Below are 6,071 nucleotides of genomic sequence, written 5' to 3'. Positions count from 1 at the left end.
CTAAGCAGCACACACGGAGAGAAATAATTTGCTGGCACAGCAGATTTTATGCTGTCTTAGCAAATTTTATTAGTTATTATACGGCCAGCAAAACGATTTGTTAAGAGTACTAATCGCATTTGCTGGATATAATTTTGCTGAATCTACGAATTATTTTGCTGTAAGAACAAATTAGTTCTTGTTCAGTTATCAAATTTTTTTGCTATACCTACTAGCAACATAATTTTATTACATGAGAAAAATTATATTTTTGCTATATAAGAAATGATATACATATATTTCTTTAGGTATTTCCCAACTGTGTATACACAGAAAAAAAGAACATTCTCATTTATTAGAGAATATCTTTATTTCTGACTTTATTATTTTCCTGTTGTGCGATTCTTCAACAGCTTTTCTTATTATTCTGTCAGATATTTTTTAATGTAGAATTTTCAAGATGGGAAAATCATCTCACAAATCCAGGAAGCGGCATCATTCGCCCACCAGTGACCGTCTTGCGGGCCTCGAGTTTGATAATTTCTATGTTATACGCAATTGCTAACGACAAATTTTTTTTCTTTATGCTCTCAGCAAGTGATTTGCAATCCGCAATATATGTAATGTTCTTACAACATTTATGCTATATGGGTATTACTTTATCTGAGATTTCTGAAAAATTCTGAGACATTTTTTCCATCAAGGTTTTCATCAAAAATAAATAAAAATATGTTTAAATAATAGTATTCAGAGATCATTCAAAAGATAATGCGAGTGTTTATTTAAACAGTTGATTATGGGCAGAGTCCGTTCGATTTTTGCTGTCAATCTGCTCATTGCCTGTCAGCAAGTTCTGTCGACAGAACACGAGCTTAATGCGGACACAAATGGCTATGGCTTTAATGTGAGATTCTGATCAAGTTTGCTGCCGATCTGCGCGCAAACTGCTAACATTTTGCTTATAATACTTCAAGAGGGTTAAGATATATTACACTATTTTTTAATGTCTAAAGCATATTTATTATAGATAAATTTGTGGTACAATCGAAATTCCAAAAAAATGTGAGTCATATGTGATATGTCCATCGGTCAAAATCCCAACCCAATCTTCTCCTTAAGTGAACAATTAGAGCAGTCAAGATTAACCAATCCATTTGTTCCTTAAAAAATAATAAAAGAAAATTTCATTATTAATACAAAATGATTTGATGGCGGGCATATTGATTGTCTCTTATTCAATCGTTATTAAATCTATGACATATTCTTAATTAATTCCATAGTTTAACGAGGATTCAATATGATCTAGTAATAATAATTTAAAAGTCATTCTTTGCAAATTATAACCATGTTGTCATCGGAATAATTGAAAAAATCTTAATTATTCGAATCGTTACTTACTAGCGGCGGCATACGCAAACACCTTTGTCTGTACAGACTCCTCTTCTGTATCCTTTAATGAGACAGTGAGCAGTACAAGCGGCCGGACCAATGTTACAGCTGATCCCAAGTTCGCTAGGGTGTTCTTCGACAGGTGTCATTTCCACGGATTCGTCTTCACTTGCCACCGGCAAATTTAGGATGTCCAGGGGCACTTCATCTTCATTTAAATCTGTTTAAATTTAAGGTATCTTTATTTAAAATATATAACATTGTCATTATTTTAAAATAAAATTACTTGAAGATTATTTCAACATGTTATTAAATTTATTATTAATAAAAAGTAACTAAAAATAACTTTGAAGAATCATCACGTATCGATGCTTAGTATAGATACATTTAAATATATTTTGAAAGTCATTTTCAACGCACACTTTAATTTATAAATTGGGAAGTTGTATTTTTGGTATATCTAGTTTTCGATTCTATTCTTTACCTTCGACGGGAAGTTGGCGCGCGAAAGCGACCGCAGCCACAACCAAAAGGGCGAACACGTAGATCTTCATTTTGAGGAGTGAGTCGTTGTCGAGCTTCGCAACTATTGAATTTAATTTTGTCGGTATTGAATTTAATTGCTTTATATACCAGTGTAAATGATTATAAATTGCGTAATATGTGACAGTGGGGAGATTGGTTTATATTTATATAAATACGGTAATTTTTGTTTGAACGAACATCGTTGCACCTTCAATGTCCAAACCAAAGATAAGAGCATGTATTTACGTATTTGCTTTTAAAAATGGTATATCTGATTACAATCGCGAAAATGTTCAAGTATATGGATCACCTGTGTAATTATTTTAATTGTATGTATAACAATCGTAATTTGCTTTCATGACTTTTTCTCTGATTAGATCATAGTATCGTTATCATATTTTTACATAATAATATAATATGGGATGATTATAAAATGCATGAAGAATAAGTGAAAGAACTAATTTCAATATTATGTATGTATATATATTTATTCTTATCTTTCAACATATCGTTACATATACAAACCGAGATATAATTTTGAAGTCCTACAAATATGTTTTGCAATTGATCTATGATGATATCTTGAACTACAATAAAGAAACTACATATACATTTAGAATAAGGAAAAGTACACTGAGAAAAATAATTATTTTTTTCAAAAAAAATTTTGTTGATTTAATAAAACCGGAAGATTGTATGTTGCCAAGCAGATGATTTGATTGGCTTAACAAAATATTTGTACAAAATATTTTGTTCTTTTTGTTTTTTTGACTATTTTGTTTGTTGACTATATAGATTTGTTCTTTTTAACTAAATGAATTCCGTATATACCATTAATTATGAACCTTTTATGATGCCTTCGAAGAATTATGTAATGAAACGAGGATACATAAGATAATAAGATGTATTACAATAATTTTAAATGTCTAAAAAGTATTTATTACAGACGAATTTGTGATACATTCAAAATTTTAGAAAATATAAATCATATGTGATATGTCCATCGCTCAAAATCCCAATCTAATTTTCTTCCCAAGAGAATGATTACCGCAATCGAAATTAATTTTCTATACAAAACAATAAAAGAAAATTTTGTTATTAAAATAAAATAAATTGATGACGAGCACATATTATTATATTGAGATTGTCTCTTATTCAATCGTTATTAAATCTATTGATATATTCTTAATTAATTTCATTTAACAAGGATTCAATATATATGATCTAGTAACAATAATTCAAAAGTCATTCTCTGCAAGTTATAACTATGTTGCCATCGGACTAATCAGAAGGATCGTAATTATTTGAATTATTACGTACTTATTCGCGGCATACGCAAACACCATATTCCTTGCAGTATCCTTTTTGTGTCCTTTGACGATACAGTGAGCGGCGCAAAAGTCGTGGCCACCACCTAAACCATCGAGGTGATCCTACGTACGCGATGGTGTCCTTCGACAGGTGCCATTTTTAAGGATTCGTCTTCATTTGCCAACGGCGACTCCAGGGACACTTTATCTTTATTTAAAATATATAACACACATTGTTATAATTTTAAAATAAAATCACTTGAAAAGATTATTTCAACGTGTGATTAAACTTATTATTAATAAAATAACTTTGAAGAATTATCATATAACGATACTTAGTATAGATACATTTAAATATATTTGGAAAGTCATTTTCAACGCGTACTTTAATTTATAAGTTGGGATATTGTATTCTTGGTATGTCTAGTTTCAGATTCTATTCCGTACCTTCGATGGGAAGTTTGTGCGCGAAAGCAACCGCAGCCACAACCAAAAGGGCGAACACGTAGATCTTTATTTTGAGGAATGATGAGACGTTGTCGAATCTCATAAATACGATATGAATATAGTTTTGAACTTAGTTTTGCCGGTCTTTATATACCAGTGTAAATGATTATAAATTGCGACAGTGGGGAGATTGATTTATATCGATAAATACGGCAATTTTTGTTCGAACGGACATCCGTTTTATTTTCCATGTCCAGAGATAAGAGCAAGTCTTTACGTATTTACTTAAAAATAGTATATTTGATTACAGCCGGGAAAATCCTAAGCAGCACACACGGAGAGAAATAATTTGCTGGCACAGCAGATTTTATGCTGTCTTAGCAAATTTTATTAGTTATTATACGGCCAGCAAAACGATTTGTTAAGAGTACTAATCGCATTTGCTGGATATAATTTTGCTGAATTTACGAATTATTTTGCTGTAAGAACAAATTAGTTCTCGTTCAGTTATCAAATTTTTTTTGCTATACCTACTAGCAACATAATTTTGTTACATGAGAAAAATTATATTTTTGCTATATAAGAAATGATATACATATATTTCTTTAGGTATTTCCCAACTGTGTATACACAGAAAAAAAGAACATTCTCATTTATTAGAGAATATCTTTATTTCTGACTTTATTATTTTCCTGTTGTGCGATTCTTCAACAGATTTTCTCATTATTCTGTCAGATATTTTTTAATTTAGAATTTTCAAGATGGGAAAATCATCTCACAAATCCAGGAAGCGGCATCATTCGCCCACCAGTGACCGTCTTGTGGGCCTCGAGTTTGATCATTTCTATGTTGTGCGCAATTGCTAACAAATTTTTTTTCTTTATGCTCTCAGCAAGTGATTTGCAATCGTATGCAATCCGCAATATATGCAATGTTCTTACAACATTTATGCTGTATGGGTATTACTTTATCTGAGATTTCTGAAAAATTTTGAGACATTTTTTCCATCAAGGTTTTCATCGAAAATAAATAAAAATATGTTTAAATAATAGTATAGGTCAGAGATCATTAAAGAGATAATGCGAGTGTTTATTTAAACAGCTGATTATGAGCAGAGTCTGTTCGATTTTTGGTGTCAATCTGCTCATTGCCTGTCAGCAAGTTCTGTCGACAGAACACGAGGTTAATGCGGACAAAAATGGCTATGGCTTTAATGTGAGATTCTGATCAAGTTTGCTGCCGATCTGCGCGCAAACTGCTAACATTTTGCTTATAATACTTCAAGAGGGTTAAGATATATTACATTATTTTTAAATGTCTAAAGCATATTTATTATAGATAAATTTGTGGTACAATCGAAATTCCAAAAAAATGTGAGTCATATGTGATATGTCCATCGGTCAAAATCCCAACCCAATCTTCTCCTTAAGTGAACAATTACCGCAGTCAAGATTAACCAATCCATTTGTTCCTAAAAAAAAATAATAAAAGAAAATTCCATTATTTAATACAAAATGATTTGATGACGGGCATATTGATTGTCTCTTATTCAATCGTTATTAAATCTATGACATATTCTTAATTAATTTCATAGTTTAACGAGGATTCAATATGATCTAGTAATAATAATTTAAAAGTCATTCTTTGCAAATTACAACCATGTTGTCATCGGAATAATTGAAAAAATCGTAATTATTCGAATTGTTACTTACTTAATTGCGGCAATTGCAAACACCTTTGTCGTTACACCATCCTCCTCTGTATCCTTTAAGGAGACAGTGAGCAGCACAAGCGGCGTGACCAACACCTGTACCATCGAGAAGGTCACAGGTGACCCTACGTTCGCGATGGTGTTCTTCGACAGGTGTCCCTTCCACGTATTCGTCTTCACTTGCCACCCGCAAATACGCGATGTCCACGGGCACTTCATCTTTATTTAAATCTGTTTAAATTTAAGGCATCTTTATTTAAAATATATAACATTGTCATTATTTTAAAATCAAATCACTTGAAGATTATTTCAACATGTTATTAAATTTATTATTAATAAAAAGTAACTAAAAAATAACTTTGAAGAATTATTACGTATCGATGCTTAGTATAGATACATTTAAATATATTTTGAAAGTCATTTTCAACGCACACTTTAATTTATAAATTGGGAAGTTGTATTTTTGGTATATCTAGTTTCCGATTCTATCCTTTACCTTCGACGGGAAGTTGGCGCGCGAAAGCGACCGCAGCCACAACCAAAAGGGCGAACACGTAGATCTTCATTTTGAGGAGTGAGTCGTTGTCGAGCTTCGCAACTATTGAATTTAATTTTGCCGGTATTGAATTTAATTGCTTTATATACCAGTGTAAATGATTATAAATTGCGTAATATGTGACAGTGGGGAGATTGGTTTATATAAATACGGT

General features: G+C 31.4%; 1 long non-coding RNA gene across 1 annotated transcript; it reads right to left on the bottom strand.

Moving 5' to 3' along the window:
- Window positions 1-2,539: 2,539 nt before the first annotated feature.
- On the bottom strand, window positions 2,540-5,121 carry LOC139776746 (uncharacterized). Its single transcript, XR_011719166.1, has 3 exons — window positions 3,651-5,121; window positions 3,214-3,411; window positions 2,540-2,960 (listed from the first exon to the last, which is right to left on the bottom strand). It is a non-coding gene; the product is annotated as an uncharacterized lncRNA (long non-coding RNA).
- Between the last annotated feature and the right edge of the window lie 950 nt (window positions 5,122-6,071).

This window comes from Temnothorax nylanderi, unplaced genomic scaffold (assembly GCF_030848795.1).
Source record: "Temnothorax nylanderi isolate EJ_2023f unplaced genomic scaffold, tnyl_v1.0 TNYL_tig0127_pilon, whole genome shotgun sequence".
Taxonomy (NCBI): domain Eukaryota; kingdom Metazoa; phylum Arthropoda; class Insecta; order Hymenoptera; family Formicidae; genus Temnothorax; species Temnothorax nylanderi.
Note: the sequence above shows the minus strand (reverse complement) of the source record. Positions and strands in the feature narration are given on the sequence as shown.